Source organism: Pseudorasbora parva, chromosome 25 (genome assembly GCF_024679245.1).
Source record: "Pseudorasbora parva isolate DD20220531a chromosome 25, ASM2467924v1, whole genome shotgun sequence".
Taxonomy (NCBI): domain Eukaryota; kingdom Metazoa; phylum Chordata; class Actinopteri; order Cypriniformes; family Gobionidae; genus Pseudorasbora; species Pseudorasbora parva.
This window is the reverse complement of record NC_090196.1, coordinates 1,564,070-1,583,479: the sequence shown is the minus strand read 5'-3', so window position 1 is coordinate 1,583,479 and position 19,410 is coordinate 1,564,070. Positions and strand designations below refer to the sequence as shown.

General features: G+C 37.7%; 1 protein-coding gene and 1 long non-coding RNA gene across 2 annotated transcripts in view; one reads left to right on the top strand and one right to left on the bottom strand.

Moving 5' to 3' along the window:
• LOC137064350 (deleted in malignant brain tumors 1 protein-like) overlaps positions 1-19,410 on the top strand; it is a 615,344-nt gene that overhangs the window by 528,394 nt on the left and 67,540 nt on the right. The window lies entirely within an intron of this gene.
• LOC137065338 (uncharacterized) lies at positions 537-4,438 on the bottom strand. Its single transcript, XR_010901625.1, has 3 exons — positions 4,383-4,438; positions 934-1,100; positions 537-785 (listed from the first exon to the last, which is right to left on the bottom strand). It is a non-coding gene; the product is annotated as an uncharacterized lncRNA (long non-coding RNA).

Below are 19,410 nucleotides of genomic sequence, written 5' to 3'. Positions count from 1 at the left end.
GCATCTAATATAAGACAAACATTAATTAATCAAATTGCCAAGAAAGTTTCTTCCACATCTGGATTTTATTTTTATTTTACTTGCTTCTTGCTTACAAATCTGTCCATTTATATTTACAGAAATACACTCTGCAGTCTCCAGACCTTACTGAGGGAAAAACTGGGGGAGGAGCCACCTTTTAGTCTGCTGACCCATACATTTGGACCACAAGTTGTAGATGTTGTCATCTAATTTTTAATCAGTCAGTTTAAGTAGATGTACACTGAGCCAGTGAGCACAATATCAAATTAATGTTAAATTGTTACAAACATTGTCATCTTAGTTAATTAAGTGATGTTACAGTTAATTGATTTAAATATACAACATATCACTGTTAGAGAACACATTCAGACAGCAGAGTAATGTTAAACGTTCAATTTACAATTAAAGATGAAAATCTTTTTTTTTTTTCAGATTTGTTTTGGAACAATACATGTAAATATATACAGTAAATAAATAAATAATACAAAAATAAGACAATCTTTAGACCAGGGGTTTGTTCTGATGGAACTTCATAAAGGTATGCATGGGATATAAGATTAATGCAACCTTTTTCCACCAATCTGCAAGCTGACTTAAGTATTTCTCCTGACTTCAAAGAGGCCTTTTTCATTCTTCCAACTGCCTGCAAATCATGAATGACCAGGAAGTATCCAACTGTCTTCTTGATGAGAATGCTGATAAGATCATCTAGTCTGCGGTTCCTCATGCCACCCAAAAATTGATATTTGAGGTGATGGGAAAATCTAATTGGACAAGCAAAGAAAAACAACACAATACATGTTTAATATGATAGTGTCTAATTTTTTATATAAATACGTTCCAAGTGCATTATGATTCTATTACATTAATTTTCATTAACTGAAGTTGCATAAGTTTAATTTCAAATATTACCTTTAAAGAAGATTGTTTGTATCGGAGTCAGCATGGTTATAGCACCATACAAAGTCAGACCATGTGTGTCCTATTTCCAGCCAGTGATACTTGAAGTATGAGCAAAGAGCTGGGAAATCTTCAAACCTCTTGAGGAATTGCTCAGCAGTTGATTTAAAATCTTGATGCTATTTTAACAGAAATGGAAAAATATACATATTAATATTTTATATAAAATAGTTATATAAATAGTTAAAGTACAATTAAGGAAGCAAAATTGAATAGTTCATTTTACGTCCCTGGATTAACATAAGAATGTGATGTCCCTGGGTCAACACGATATATTTCATTATTATTATTAATATTATTATTAGGTTATTATTATTATTATTTAAATACAGTGATTAATTAATGTTTGTCTTAAATTAGATGAGCTATAATGAATGAAGTCCCTGGATCAACATAAGAATATGATGTCCCTGGGTCCACACGATATATTTCATTATTATTATTATTATTATTATTATTTAAATACAGTGATTAATTAATGTTTGTCTTATATTAGATTTGCTATAATGAATGAAGTCCCTGGATCAACATAAGAATATGATGTCCCTGGGTCCACACGATATATTTCATTATTATTATTATTATTATTAGGCTGTTATTTGTATTATTATTAGGTTATTATTATTATTAGATTATTATTATTATTATTTAAATACAGTGAATAATTAATGTTTGTCTTATATTAGATGAGCTATAATGAATGAAGTCCCTGGATCAACATAAGAATATGATGTCCCTGGGTCCACACGATATATTTCATTATTATTATTATTATTATTATTATTAGGCTATTATTTGTATTATTATTAGGTTGTTATTATTATTATTAGGCTATTATTATTATTATTAGGTTATTATTATTATTATTATTATTAGGTTATTATTATTATTATGCTATTATTATTATTATTATTATTATTATTATTAGGTTATTATTATTATTATTTAAATACAGTGATTAATTAATGTTTGTCTTATATTAGATGAGCTATAATGAATGAAGTCCCTGGATCAACATAAGAATATGATGTCCCTGGGTCCACACGATATATTTCATTATTATTATTAATATTATTAGGCTATTATTTGTATTATTATTAGTTTATTATTATTATTATTTAAATACAGTGATTAATTAATGTTTGTCTTATATTAGATGAGCTATAATGAATGAAGTCCCTGGATCAACATAAGAATATGATGTCCCTGGGTCCACACGATATATTTCATTATTATTATTATTATTATTATTATTATTATTATTATTATTATTATTATTATTATTAGGCTATTATTTGTATTATTAGGTTATTATTATTATTATTAGGCTATTATTATTATTATTATTAGGTTATTATTATTATTATTAGGCTATTATTATTATTATTAGGTTATTATTATTATGCTATTATTATTATTATTATTATTATTTAAATACAGTGAATAATTAATGTTTGTCTTATATTAGATGAGCTATAATGAATGAAGTCCCTGGATCAACATAAGAATATGATGTCCCTGGGTCCACACGATATATTTCATTATTATTATTATTATTATTATTAGGTTATTATTATTATTATTATTTAAATACAGTGATTAATTACTGTTTGTCTTATATTAGATGAGCTATAATTAATGAAGTCCCTGGATCAACATAAGAATATGATGTCCCTGGGTCCACACGATATATTTCATTATTATTATTATTATTATTATTATTATTATTATTATTATTATTATTATTAGGCTATTAATATTATTAGGCTGTTATTTGTATTATTATTAGTTTATTATTATTATTATTTAAATACAGTGATTAATTAATGTTTGTCTTATATTAGATGAGCTATAATGAATGAAGTCCCTGGATCAACATAAGAATATGATGTCCCTGGGTCAACACAATATATTTCATTATTATTATTATTATTATTATTATTATTATTATTATTAGGCTATTATTTGTATTATTAGGTTATTATTATTAGGCTATTATTATTATTAGGTTATTATTATTATTATTAGGCTATTATAATTATTATTAGGTTATTATTATTATGCTATTATTATTATTATTATTTAAATACAGTGAATAATTAATGTTTGTCTTATATTAGATGAGCTATAATGAATGAAGTCCCTGGATCAACATAAGAATATGATGTCCCTGGGTCCACACGATATATTTCATTATTATTATTATTATTATTATTATTAGGTTATTATTATTATTATTATTTAAATACAGTGATTAATTACTGTTTGTCTTATATTAGATGAGCTATAATTAATGAAGTCCCTGGATCAACATAAGAATATGATGTCCCTGGGTCCACACGATATATTTCATTATTATTATTATTATTATTATTATCATTATTATTAGGCTATTAATATTATTAGGCTGTTATTTGTATTATTATTAGGTTATTATTATTATTAGATTATTATTATTATTATTTAAATACAGTGATTAATTAATGTTTGTCTTATATTAGATAAACAATAATGAATGAAGTCCCTGGATCAACATAAGAATATGATGTCCCTGGGTCCACACGATATATTTCATTATTATTATTAGGCTATTATTATTAATATAATAGCCTAATAATCCATCCGCGAAAGTGTTAAGCTTCTTTTTTACAAAAGGGTCAGTATAAGGTCTGTTAAACGAATACATAAAAAAGGTGATATAAATAATCGGAAAAGATCCAATGCGCGATCGCGGGGGAAACACCACACAGAGTGACCGGATCGGATGCGCGATCGCGGGGGAAACACCACACAGAGTGACCGGATCGGATGCGCGATCGCGGGGGAAACACCACACAGAGTGACCGGATCGGATGCGCGATCGCGGGGGAAACACCACACAGAGTGACCGGATCGGATGCGCGATCGCGGGGGAAACACCACACAGAGTGACCGGATCCGATGCGCGATCGCGGGGGAAACACCACACAGAGTGACCGGATGCGCGATCGCGGGGGAAACACCACAGAGTGACCGGATCGGATGCGCGATCGCGGGGGAAACACCACACAGAGTGACCGGATCGGATGCGCGATCGCGGGGGAAACACCACACAGAGTGACCGGATCGGATGCGCGATCGCGGGGGAAACACCACACAGAGTGACCGGATCCGATGCGCGATCGCGGGGGAAACACCACACAGAGTGACCGGATGCGCGATCGCGGGGGAAACACCACAGAGTGACCGGATCGGATGCGCGATCGCGGGGGAAACACCATGAGTGACCGCCTGACCGATGGGAGAGGGGTTCCGTGATTTGCACCTTATTTGAGCAGTTTAGCAAATGTTCACGTTGCAAATTAATCCATCATGAAATTGAAATTAATAATGCATATACAGAGTAAATAAAATGCTCTTACCTCGGTGAAATGAAGGCGATGTCAAAGGGATAAATTCAAAAAGTGGCGCGCAAGCTGGCTGGCAGATGACGTCACATGAGTAATCTGATTGGTTGATCCATTTTACCTTAAGCACCTCCCTTGTTGTCCCAGGAACTCGTCTAACTCGGCAGAATCAGGATGTGCACTGCCGACGTTGTCTTTGCTGTATCAATGAGCAATATATTTATATTTAACATGAAGTATAGGGCTTCCCTGTACATCAATACCAGCAGCAGCGCCGCGTCAGACACACTTCTGGTGTGCAAAGAAGGAGAAAACGCCACGCAGCCGCCCCGCGGCTGACACGCAACAGAAACGCCCCACTTGCAGTGTGTCTCCGGAATTAGGGTCCAGAGGGTTAAAAGAAATGAGGCCATGGTCTTAAGCTGTTTTCAAAATATATGTTAGTCTCTCTATATATATTAGCTCTAAAGCTAATATAAAATATATATTATATTATATAAAATATATATATTAGCTCTAAAGACATTGTAGATACCCCAAAAGTACCATCAGCTCTGTTTTCTGTTCACCATCAGCTCTGTTTCTGTTCACCATCAGCTCTGTTTTCTGTTCACCATCAGCTCTGTTTCTGTTCATCATCAGCTCTGTTTTCTGTTCACCATCAGCTCTGTTTTCTGTTCACCATCGGCTCTGATTTCTGTTCACCATCAGCTCTGTTTCTGTTCACCATCGGCTCTGTTTTCTGTTCACCATCAGCTCTGTTTCTGTTCCCCATCAGCTGTGTTTTCTGTTCACCATCGGCTCTGTTTTCTGTTCACCATCAGCTCTGTTTCTGTTCACCATCAGCTCTGTTTCTGTTCACCATCAGCTCTGTTTCTGTTCACCATCCGCTCTGTTTTCTGTTCACCATCAGCTCTGTTTCTGTTCCCCATCAGCTGTGTTTTCTGTTCCCCATCAGCTGTGTTTTCTGTTCACCATCAGCTGTGTTTTCTGTTCCCCATCAGCTGTGTTTTCTGTTCACCATCAGCTGTGTTTTCTGTTCCCCATCAGCTGTGTTTTCTGTTCACCATCGGCTCTGTTTCTGTTCACCATCGGCTCTGTTTTCTGTTCAGCATCAGCTCTGTTTTCTGTTCACCATCAGCTCTGTTTTCTGTTCACCATCGGCTCTGTTTCTGTTCACCATCGGCTCTGTTTTCTGTTCACCATCAGCTCTGTTTTCTGTTCACCATCAGCTCTGTTTCTGTTCACCATCAGCTCTGTTTCTGTTCACCATCAGCTCTGTTTCTGTTCACCATCAGCTCTGTTTCTGTTCACCATCAGCTCTGTTTTCTGTTCACCATCGGCTCTGTTTCTGTTCACCATCAGCTCTGTTTTCTGTTCACCATCAGCTCTGTTTCTGTTCACCATCAGCTCTGTTTTCTGTTCACCATCGGCTCTGTTTCTGTTCACCATCAGCTCTGTTTCTGTTCACCATCAGCTCTGTTTTCTGTTCACCATCGGCTCTGTTTTCTGTTCACCATCAGCTCTGTTTTCTGTTCACCATCGGCTCTGTTTCTGTTCACCATCAGCTGTGTTTTCTGTTCACCATCGGCTCTGTTTCTGTTCACCATCGGCTCTGTTTCTGTTCACCATCAGCTCTGTTTTCTGTTCACCATCAGCTCTGTTTTCTGTTCACCATCAGCTCTGTTTCTGATCACCATCAGCTCTGTTTTCTGTTCACCATCAGCTCTGTTTCTGTTCACCATCAGCTCTGTTTCTGTTCACCATCAGCTCTGTTTTCTGTTCACCATCAGCTCTGTTTTCTGTTCACCATCAGCTCTGTTTCTGATCACCATCAGCTCTGTTTCTGTTCACCATCAGCTCTGTTTTCTGTTCACCATCGGCTCTGTTTTCTGTTCACCATCGGCTCTGTTTTCTGTTCACCATCAGCTCTGTTTTCTGTTCACCATCGGCTCTGTTTCTGTTCACCATCAGCTCTTTTTTCTGTTCACCCTCAGCTCTGTTTTCTGTTCACCATCAGCTCTGTTTTCTGTTCACCATCAGCTCTGTTTCTGTTCACCATCAGCTGTGTTTTCTGTTCACCATCAGCTGTGTTTTCTGTTCCCCATCAGCTGTGTTTTCTGTTCACCATCAGCTGTGTTTTCTGGTCACCATCAGCTGTGTTTTCTGGTCACCATCAGCTGTTTTCTGTTCACCATCAGCTGTGTTTTCTGTTCACCATCAGCTGTGTTTTCTGTTCACCATCAGCTGTGTTTTCTGGTCACCATCAGCTCTGTTTCTGTTCACCATCAGCTCTGTTTCTGTTCACCATCAGCTCTGTTTCTGTTCACCATCAGCTCTGTTTTCTGTTCACGGTCGGCTCTGTTTCTGTTCACCGTCGGCTCTGTTTCTGTTCACCGTCGGCTCTGTTTCTGTTCACCGTCGGCTCTGTTTTCTGTTCACCATCGGCTCTGTTTTCTGTTCACCCTCAGCTCTGTTTCTGTTCACCATCAGCTCTGTTTTCTGTTCACCATCAGCTTTATTTCTGTTCACCCTCAGCTCTGTTTTCTGTTCACCATCGGCTCTGTTTCTGTTCACCGTCAGCTCTGTTTCTGTTTGCCATCGGCTCTGTTTCTGTTCACCATCGGCTCTGTTTTCTGTTCACCATCAGCTCTGTTTTCTGTTCACCATCAGCTCTGTTTTCTGTTCACCATCAGCTCTGTTTTCTGTTCACCATCAGCTCTGTTTTCTGTTCACCATCGGCTCTGTTTTCTGTTCACCATCAGCTCTGTTTTCTGTTCACCATCGGCTCTGTTTTCTGTTCACCATCGGCTCTGTTTCTGTTCACCATCAGCTCTGTTTTCTGTTCACCATCAGCTCTGTTTTCTGTTCACCATCAGCTCTGTTTTCTGTTCACCATCAGCTCTGTTTCTGTTCACCATCAGCTCTGTTTTCTGTTCACCATCAGCTCTGTTTTCTGTTCACCATCAGCTTTATTTCTGTTCAGTTTTAAGTTTTTTTCTGTTTTCAGTTTTTTATAAATAAAATCTCTCTCTCTCTCTCTCTCTCTCTCTCTCTCTCTCTCTCTCTCTCTCTCTCTCTCTATATATATATATATATATATATATATATATATATATATATATATATATATAATAGTAGTACCTGCAGTGTTTATGTAGTATTACTCATTTGTACTACTTTACTTCCTGCATGCTTACCTATTAATGACACCATTATTATTCCTGCAAAACAAGACCAACTTATAAAAAACTTTTTAAAGGTTTATGTTCCTAATAAGGAAGTATGTGCTGGTGTAGAAATAAACAAGTTATTTTATTTCATTAGTTTTATTTCAGTCGAATCAAATCGTTGTTAAAACGAATCGTTACACCCCTATTAATTACAGATGTAATTACATGCAGGCATTTTTTCAAATGTAAGTACAATGTAAAAACATGAATGTACATAATAAGTGCATTGTATCAAATGATTAATTACAATGTTAGTACATAGTAGTTAAGGCCACCTAATATAAAGTGGGTCCAGTTATTTTAACCCTTAACAAAAGTCCCTTATAATGCCAAGAGCATGAACAAATATCTATATCCTTATATCTGATCTGAGTCAAAGAATGTTTGAAGAATATCTTCTCGATGCTACATAAATTAAGCATAGGTGTCAAAGGAATAATTTGTATTAAGGAAAAGACACTATACCGCTCATTTATGTATTTATTTATGCATAATAATATTAGTGTAAAATACTATATTTTTTAAAACATGTACACCAGCTATTTTATTTCGACACCACCACATACTTCCTAATTAGGAACATGACCTCACAAATATTTCTTACAGGTTGGTTTAGTTTTGCAGGAATAATTACTGTCCTTAATGGGTAACTATACAGGAAGTAATGCAGTACAAATGAGTAATAGTACATAAACACTTACTTACTTACAGCTACTACTATTGAAGGTGGCCTAGAATGATTTGAAACAATGTTAAAATGTTCTCTGATATCTACATAGAGGTATGTGGCATATTTAAAGGCAAAAATTGTCCATATACAGTTTTACAGGTCCATTTACAACCCTATAAATTGTCCCTAGGATGTAATGCTCTGTTTTTGCCTTATTTGAAAGAGTCATGCATATTAATGTTGAGCTCTGCTGTGATTGGCTTATTTCAGCAGCTCACAGCAGTTCAGCTGTTCAGCTCGTGAGTCCTGGCAGAACACAGACCGACTAAATGACATTTTAAGCTAAACATCTCAAATGGAGATTGATAAAATGCAGCTTACTTGTTTATTGGTGTTTTCAGATAATCCAGGTTGCCAGATTTCAGTCATTAAATCCCCCAAACAGAGCTTTTCTGTGAAAAAAACCTGTATGCTATCCGGTGTTTTACCTAAACATGTCCAATCTGGCAACCATATGCACGCAAGCTCTCTCTCGCGCGCGGATGATCTGAAAACAATAAAAAATAGGCTGCATTTTATCAATCTCCATTTGAGATGTTCTGCTTAAAGTGTCGTTCAGTCTACATTTTAGACTTGTCTTTTTTCGTCAATGATATTGCATGTTTATTTAACGTTAACAATGTAGGCTAACGTTACGCAGTGACTGTGATGTAGCCTAATCTGAAATACAAATAGGCAAAAACATCATAGGAAACACCATACTTCAGTTCTCAAAAATATAAATATATAACTTATATTTTTACAAACTGAATAGCCTTGTCAAATGACTATCGTTTTAACTTATATGGTGGAAAAGGTGACATTTGCTAGAAGGATAGAGTGAACGATCTAAGCAAATTACCTACGGTTGTATTTTGTGATACAAAATAATATTAACCTTTGACATTAAACACACTATTTAGTTTGGTATGGTACTTGGAGTCTCCTATTGTTAGACAGTAAAAACAGAAGTGTTAATTTAACTCCTGTAGAGTTTTCAGATAACATTTGGTCCCACTCGAAATCAGTGTCAAATTTTCTCTTTGGTCAGTGTCAAGATTTTAGAGTTAATTCTACTCAGTATTTTGTAAAAATTAACAACGAAATGTGTAAAATTATTTAACACTGTAGTTTAATCACACTGTTAAGAGTAATATGATTACACTGTATAGAGTTAATTTAACTTTTTTTTAAAATGACACTTTAAGTGTAACATTTACTTTTTAAGTCCATATAGTGTTTTTTAAAAATATATAAATCATAAGATGCAGTTACTAAATTATAGAACTATCAACTACTGTAAAATGAAAACAAGCACAATAACACTAGATCACAGCACTCACCATTTATTGTAAAAAAAAAAAATACAGCATTTCAGTGTCAGTGAATTTACATTGCAAACCCATTGCCTTGTCTCTGACAGAAACATGTATAACATCATTAAAATGTTTACCAGAGAAAGCAATATGGCACGACAAAGAGAGTTGTGTTATTCCCTCCATATGACATCTGTACGTCAAAAGGTCTAGGGTAAGGCAGGTTGTCGACATAAAAAAAAAAAACTAAATCCTGCTTTGATCTGATCACCTCATATCAGTGGCGGCTTGTCAATAGAGGGCGCTGGGGTGCCGCCCCCATCACAATTCCAGAAATATACATGTATACAAAAATTATATAAAAATGAAATAAAAATAAAATATTTTACTCATATGATGTGCCAGCGGGTAATTAGGAGCCTCAGCATTTAATAAAAAAAACTATTTTATATGTTTTTTAATGTTTCATGCGGTTTCATGGGCGAGGGACGCCGGACCAATGGATGTCTATCTGAGTCCATAAATCGTCGGGCAGCATGTGACCTGAAGCTGGTCGCACAGATCGCTGCGTCCCTGGCGAATCAGAATTGCATACATGTTTTTTGATCCAATCTGATTGGTTCTCATCAACTGTCATTCAATGTTACGCTCTTGGCCACTACTGCGAGAGAGCGTTGGTGACAACGTCACTCCGACCCCGTCCGCCTAAACATTCGTAGAGATGGCAGCAGTCAAACTAAATTCTGTGATTGATTTACAAAAAAATCCTTTCACAAGGCGTTCGCTGGAAGAAAAAATAAGAATTAAGGATCTCGGACCGGACCAGCCCGATTTACAAATTCAGCAGCAGTCCAGTGACAGAGGACGAAGCTACACTCGGAGCTTCACCCGCGCTTGTTATGAGAAAAGGATTTGGCTGACTGGATGTGACGGTAGCAATGCTCTTTTTTTGCTTTCACTGTCTATTATATCAAAGTGAGTGAGAGGTGCTTTTCGACCTTGAAAAGAATAAAAACTTTTCTCAGAAACACCATGACCCAGGAGAGGCTGAATGCACTTGCATTGCTTTCCATGGAAAAGAGACTTGTCACTGAGATGACTGACTTTAATCAGAGAGTAATTGAGAAATTTGCTGGCCAGAAAGAAAGGAGAGCAAAATTTATGTTCAAGTAACTTAGTCAACATGCCAGTCTGTTGTTGCTACTTTTGTTTTTTCCTTTCCTTGTTCAGTTATATATGGGAAAATGTAAAAAGATAAAAAGTGCAGACACTGTTTTCTCTTTAATGCTTGAATTTAGTCAACATGCTTCTTGGTACTGCTTTGTATTTATTTTACTTATTTGATTTATAAATAAGTAAAATAATTTATAAGTAATTATACTTATATATACTTATATACTTATTATTATTATGTATAATTTATAAGTAAATTATACTTAAATTAACATAATTATACTTAAATATACGCAATTATTCTTAAATATACGTAAATTACGTAAGAAGCAGGTTGGTCAGTAGAAGTTATCAAATCTCCAAAGATAAGCGGAACATTTCTAAGTAAGCACCAGGACTGAACTACATTCAAACCCAGATCATTAGACAAATATCTCTCAGTCTAAAGTCGCTGGTAGCTGAGCTTTGCAACATTTCGGCAACATACTGACTTTTAAATATTGACTGCAGTGTGGATAAAATTGGAATATACATGAATTTATCTTGAACTACTACCTGATCATATGTTCCAGTCTCTTTATTTCGTTTCGTGTCAAATCTTGAACCAATCACACATTCAATTGGTTCTACTATTTCCCACTTGTCAGCCATAAATTTTGATCGCTTGTATTCTGAATTTAGAACTGTGAAAGGATTCTCTAACCCCTCAAAACACGACTCAACTTTCTTGCACATTTCCGTTTCTCTTTCATTACTAAATACATGCTTTATCACGGTCTCTTTAGCATGCTGATGTATATCTTGAACGATCTCTTCCATGGAAATCACTACAGAATTCAGTGTACTTTGACCAACACCTGCTGAAAAACTATTTACAATGTATGGGGAAGATAACTGTGACTCAGCCTCTAAATATTCAATCGACTCTTCAACATGAGAACCACTCATGCTTGTATTGACAGCACTTTGAGGATATGAAAGGTCATATTCTACAGAATCAACTAAACTGCTTCCATGGCACTTATTTAGATGCTTTCTTAAACCAGAAAAACTACCAAAAGAACGTGAGCATCCTTCTTGACCACACTTCAAAATAAGAGTCCTGCCTGTACATAGCCAATGAATTACCTTAAAGTGCTTAACAAGGTTGTTTGGACTTTCATGGTCACTTTTGCAAAGAAAACACTTCATAGTTGCTATGACTAACCCACCATTCTTGCTCGCAACTCTGCAACTCTAGGAGTCTCCTTTGTTTCCCCCATGTCTATGTTATAGACGGTTGTTTGTACAAAAGTGAAAAAGCTGCTCAGGGAAGAACTGTATGACGTACCAAAGACGTAATGGGCTTTAAAGAGTTCATCAAAAGCTCCAACTGAACCTTTTGTCTTGCATGGAAGTGCATGCTTGTCAACCACAATGAAGTAGGAGTGAATGGTGCTCTGTGTGGATCCCTGGGCGAGAAGGTAGGGCTGACTGCTTTGGGTGATGTTGTCTAGATGCTGCTGCACACTGGTTCCGACCTTCAACAAAACACATTCAATAGAATTGTTTTGGTGACTTATTTCTGACAATATATCAGATCACCTTAAACGGTGCACAAGATTAAGGTGATAGAAGATATATGGAAGATATATTTTTAAAAAATATTGCTGATAATTTACTCACCCCATTTCATCCAAGATGTTCATATCTTTCTTTCTTCAGTTGAAAAGAAATTAAGGTTTTTGAGAAAAACTTTCCAGGATTTTTCTCCATATAATGGACTTCAATGGTGACCAACGGTTTGAAGGTTCAAATGAGGGGTCAAATGTCCATCTCAATGCAGCTACAAAGTCTCAACATGATCCCAGCATAGAATTGTTCTTATCTAGCAAAACAATCAGCTGTTTTCAAAATTAAAATGATATACTTTTTAATCACAATTGCATGTCTCTCATCCGGATTTGTGCCTTCAGGCGGGTATGTTACATAGTTATCATAACTATCAGAATCCAGTGTTCTGTATATTGCGTACGTGAGTTTTTGTTGTAGATGGCTATTGCTGCGCGTTTAGCTAGAATACAAAACCAACCCATTGGGCCACTGAATCTGCATTAACGACAACAGCTGGGGCATCAGCCTTAGTCCTAATGGGTTGTAGCTATCATAGCTATCAAAATCCAGTGTTCGGCATTTTGCGTACGTGAGTTTTTGTTGTAGATGTCTATAAAAAAAATAATAATAATAAATTGTGTACTGTGCTAATTAATTGAGATTTCTTACAGCTCTTACCGGTTGTTGGCTTTGTCTGTTTCGTTGCTTCTATTACTCTCCCCTTTTTTGTAAGTCGCTTTGGATAAAAGCGTCGGCTAAATGATTAAATGTAAATGTAAATCTCAAGATCCGCGGACGCTGGTGGCAAAGCGTAATATAAACGCCCTTTACCAACAAAAAAAATATTAATAAATATTTAATAAATTAAAAAATAAAAATAAATAACAATGATTTCGGACGATTTTGAAAGTAAAGGAGAAAATGAGATTGAGTTTTTCGCGCTTCCCAACTTTTCTGAACCGGCTTACATCTATGTCCTGCGTGACCTTTCCGACGTCATGACGTAATGAGTGGTGCATCCTGAGATTCTACAACGTGCAATTGTGGTTAAAAAGTAAATAATTTTTATTTTGAAAGTGACAGATCGTTTTGCTAGATAAGGACCTTATTTCTCTGCTGGGATCATGTTGAGACTTTGAAGCTGCATTGAGACGGACTTTGAACCCTCAAACCTTTGGTCACCATTGAAGTCCATCACAGAGAAAAATTGAATATTTTCTTCAAAACCCTTAATTTCTTTTCGACTGAAGAAAGAAAGACATGGACATCTTGGATGACACAGGGGTTAGTAAATAATCAGCAAACATTTTTTTATAATTTAACTAATCCTTTAAGCATACCTTTTGAAATCTGATGAGCTGGTCTACAGCTTGAAATGCAGACAGCTTTCCTGGCCTCTTCATACCTTGTGCAGATGGTGGTAGCAAATGTAGCAGCAGCAAGATGGCAGACATGTCACTGTCCCGCCTACAAATAAGTAAATAAAAACCTGGTTAACATAATGCTTGTTAACATAGTATTCAACATAGCATTCAAATTGACAACTTGCACCATTAGGAAAATGTACACTACAAACCAACATAACCCACGATCTGGGTTATGTTGGTTTGCTGGGTTATGTTGGTATATGCTGGGTTATGTTGGTATAAAAAACAGATCTAAACCATTTGAAAGGTACTGTAGGTCTAAACTCTTTATGTAAAGTAAATTTAGGCCGGGACACACTGCAAGCTTGCCGTGAGTGTCTCGGTTGCGTGGCGTGTCCGTTTTTATTTCGTCTCCCATGTTAACCGATTAGAGCTTGCATACTGCCTGCGTCAGCGCGGTCCGAGCCGAGCGGAAAACGCGTGCATGCTTCAAATAGAAGAGACGCCTATTTTTCACGCGACACGCGAGCGTGTTGGAAACGTTTCTAGCCAAAATAGCATAGGAAAATATGTTTATATGCCATTTTGACATGAATACATATTAATAAATTACATTTTCATGTTTGAAAGTCAGTAGGTTAACATAAATGCAGAGATAGGCCTAATTGTAATAATAAAAAACAAAATTTTCGATTTTGAAATATTAAACCTGTCAATACAGAACAAAATGTTCTGTAGCCTATTTTGCCGCCCACGACACGCTTCTGGTGTGCAAAGACAGAGAAAACGCCAGGCAGCCGCCCCGCGACTGACACGCAGCAGAAACGCCACGCTTGCAGTGTGTCTCCAGCCTTATAGTCAGATTACTTCTTTTAAATTAAACGTGAGTTTATGAATAAGCTACAAACACTGCATTCAATCATTAAGTCTTCTCACATACATTTTCTATAGTTCCTTCTGTCACATTCAATCAATCAATCAATCAATCAATCAATCAACTTTATTTATATAGCACTTTTACAATGACGATTGTTTCAAAGCAGCTTCAGTGTTAAACAGGACAATATTGCAACACAATTTTATTTGGCTGTACAGTCGTTCTGGAGAAAACAGTGATGTTATCAGCTTATTTTCATTTATCATAAAGTGACTATGTGGGCAGATCAGTATTATAGTTTATAGAATTAAGTAAGACCTAATTTATTAATTTTATTTTTATATTTAGTTGAATAATTTGGATCGTAATTTTAGTGTCCCCACATTCCTCATTAATATTCAGAGGAGTTGTTGATGCCTCAGCTGTGAATCTGCATTATTCATGAAGATCCACACCTTCCCCGCATACAGCTATTATGACAGTAAGTGTCTTACAAAAGTTAAATGACCATATTGTTTTGTATGAATTATGTATGAGTGATTAAAATGATTTTAACATTGTTTGAAGAAAAAACTCCACTTCTGAAAAGCCTTGTGATCAAATGTTCAAAGTGTGTTAGATCACCATTTCAAAAACTATGCATAAACATTATTTTCTCAAAACTACAAACTTGTATGTATATATGTTGCTCACATATTACTGTAGCCCTGTTTGTACTGAATACAGTGTAATCAACCTTTAGCCATTAATATGCTTTAAAACAACTGAAAAAAAAAGTGTCAGAGCATGTCAAACTCCTTCAAGGATAAACGATAGCCTTAAGCCTAGTTCAGACTGCACGATTTTTAAACTCGTCGGGTCACTGCTCTATTCACACTGCATGACTATCTGGGGTATCATTCAGTCACTGCTGTGTTCACACTGACCGATGGTTTGACGACAGAGGAGTTCACACTGCATGACTGAACAAGAGGAAGAATCGCCGAAAACTCTCTCTCTCTCCCGTGCGCAAACTACGTTTCCCAAACACACGTGCGATGTGACAAGTAAACAACGCGAGATCACACGTGCGTCAGACCGGAGTTCTCGCGCGTGACTTGGAATTGTTATTAAAAATGATAAACTGCACAAAGTTTGCTTCAAATTGTATGTGCGCTGATTTGTGGAGAAAAAGAAAAAAGATTATGGCGGAAGAAATTGTTGGAGAGACAGAGGGAGCCAGGATTGTGTTCTGCAAAAACAGTTTGAGGTAAATAAATAATTTTGTAATGTGCTGCTGCTGTGGCTGGATGTGCAAATGTTTGCCCTTTGTTTCTGTTTGATAGAATTGTAAATATATCTATTAAAATACTGAAATTATGCTCTATAACTCCTCCCTGAACCTCCTGCTGCCCTGTATCTCACTCTCTCATTGGCTGTCGGTGTAATTTTCAGTCAGTACGCAGTTCACACAGCAGGAGTTTGAATCGCCGACAGGTCCAGATATTTAGCATGCCAAATATCTCACCGGCGTCGGCGACTCGTCGGCGATTCTCTCTGATCGCGTCTTTGATTATTCACACTGCGTGATTGTCACTCGCGTGCACGAGCACCGATTTGCCTGTGATCTCGGGGATTTGTCGGCGATTTCACAAAACCTGTCGGCGACTCAAAATCGGGGCAAAAATCGGGCAGTGTGAACTAGGCTTTAGGGTCCAGAGGGTTAAAAGAAATGAGGCCATGGTCTTCAGCTGTCTTCAAAATATATATTAGTCTCTCTATATATATTAGCTCTAAAGCTAATTTAAAATATATATTATATTATATAAAATATATATTAGCTCTAAAGACATTGTAGATACACAAAAAATACAGTATCATGCTGCAGGTGTTGCTGGTCTGATGAATATGGGAATAGCTCTTTTAGTTAGTTGAATGGGGAGTTTCGCTTTGAAGCAAATCATCTTTGAGATCTAGAAAATGCCCAATGGCAGTGCCAATGCCATGGGAACTCCGTCCCACCAGGTGGGTATATAAGGAAGTACACTGGCATCATGTAATCGCATTATGTTTCTTCTTCGGAGCCAAGAACATCTCTTCACTCCTGCAAGCCTAAATTCAGAAGTTCTCTCTTCAGTCTTCGAGACGAGCAGTTCTTCAGGGTGTTTGTGTTACAGTGCGTCCCAGCGATCTCACATTGCCTGCCTGCTGATCTGTGCAGTGACCTGCCACAGCTGTGTGTGTTTTCCCTGGGCACTTCGGCACTCTGCAGAGCTTTCCTCTCACAAAAGCGCTTGCGTGTGGCACGTCTTTTTCAAGACGGTTCGCCCACACACTTCTGAGGTCGATCGATATCCGTTGCTGTCTTTGGGCGCATTCACTGTTCGATGTGTTTGGACAGTGTTTGTGGATGTGCCTTGTTCCCTCTGCAGGAACATGACGATCGAGGTATATCGAGACTCAATGATCTCTGTAAAGAGAGAGTCCCTTCTGCCACACCCCGATCTACCGTCTCCAAGAGAGGTGGTACCTTGGCTGGTGGCCAGGGTTGTAACAGATATGGACTCAGGATGCAAGTGCAAAAGACACTCTTTATTACTACACATGGCCGAAGCCGGTAACAGACAACACACAGGGGGGTCAGACGTTCACAAGCCAGAATGGAATAGATGCAGGGACCTCGGTGGACAGCTGGGGAAGGTGCTCCAATCCCGTGTGGTGATCCTCGTGATGGTGCTCGATATCCGGGTGCAGAGTGGAACAACCAGACGACAGCACATGACGAATAACAAGCACAACTCCAGGAACCAGAAACAGTGAGGAAACTGAGCAGGAACACACACACCGGGGAACCACAACGATCTGACCCTAACATGAGACACCAGTTACTGATTCATTGTACTCCGGGCGGTGAAGGTGACCACACGCCCCTGGGTCAGGAGATGTCCACAGCTGTGGTCTCGGGAAAAACAACTGGCCTCATCTGGTCAATGTGGGAAGGCTGAGTGAGCCTGCCTCCTCAACTCGCCCATATCCCAGGCTGGCCTCTTCGGCCGTTAGGATGAACGAAGGTCTTACAGGTGTGGAACAACATTAGCTTGAGCCATTCATAACATAAATTTCATTTTTGGGTGAAATAACCCTTTAAAGTATTTTAGTAAATCTTGGTAATCAGAGAATACCTTCAGAAAGTCTTTTTTCATGGCCTTGTACAGAGCAGCACAGGTTTCCATTACTATCTCAGAAGTAGTGCTGACCCCAACCCTGTCCTGGAAACTGAGGGAACTGACCGATTCACCTGCACAATAAATAAAGTACAAAATATTCAGTTTAAAAAAAGTATTATTGCTGAATCAGTTGCTCTGGCAGACACATCTGTTGCCAAAAACAGCATGGTCACAGCTAGGCGCTCTATTGGGGATATTGGGGATATTGCCCATCTCATTTGCGTGTGTTGCTCTGTTATAAGAGGTCCGACCATCCCCAGCAGGTTATCAACTCCTCTGCTGTCATCTGCAGCAGCTTCCTGAACCCAGTCTGATCATCCATCTATTTGTATAGCAAGCACATTCTTATAGTTTACTATAGTTTATAGCTTTTTAATCAGAGGAAAATGAAAAATTCTAACAGAATTAAGTATTGTACATATAAACTTTATGAGTATGTTTGGCCAGTTTACATTGCCTGACATAGCAGGCTAGTGTTCTGGCATGAAAATAAACAGTGTTTATTAACAAAGATTCAGGAGGAGGGCTTTCAGATAATTGACACAGGTAGAGAGAACTCAGCTAATCAACAAAGAGGTGTCTATATATTGTCACAGGGTGAAGAACAACTCGACAAGGCAGGCTTCGTGAAAGTGTCCCCGGAGGGTAGATTTATTTACAGTGAAATCAAACTGGTGAAGGAAGGGAAGCCGGTGCGTGATGGCTGGTGCTTTAAGTGATCTTCAGTGCTCAATCCAACCAAAAGTGGGTGACCCAGACATGCTCCAAAGGGGTGGGCTGTCGGTCACTCGCTGCTTTCTGGGGAGAACAGAGAAACAAAGGTTAGACCAGAGTTTTGTCGGCTCAAGACCTCAGTCTATCTTGTCTGCTCAGTCTGTGCTGTTTATGTGGCTGTGGGCTGATTGGGAGCAGCCGACGATGAGGAGGTGCAGGTGTTTTGTGTTGGTTGCCAGGGCGACGCTGATTCTTCCGAGCACGCTCGTCACAATATATATATATATATATACGTAGCAGTCTTACCTCTGTTCTGTTGACAGTTTATCAGCATGGGCGGCATTTCTGACCATTCGCCCTGCCCGCCAGCCCACACACCGCTCGAAGCAGTTCTACAATGCTAAAATCTTTTCCTTTCAAATTTATAAGCTACCTCAAACCCCGTATTTGGGCCTCGTCGATCAGCATTCACGGTAAAATAACTTCTGCTTTTCTCGACATGTAATCGTGTCTTTGTTATGCTCACAAGCGCATTTCTGTCTTCTAACCGATTGGCAAAACAAGTGTTGCAACACAGACTTGCAACAGGGAGAACAGTTCCTGTCTTAAAATGATGTGTACAGCATCAAGCTTTTCTTGCGATCTTGCTGCCTCTGTACAAGTTACTACAGTAAAGACCGATACTTTCACACACGAGAAGTGCGAACACCATGGACGCGCATGCAGTTGCCGTGGTGATAAACAACAAACTTGCTGGTAAAGCAAAACGTATCGCGAGGCTAAATCATTAAAATAACGTCAATGTAACAGCGCATGTTTTGCCAAACAATCAGCCACTAGTTGGAATCGGCTGAT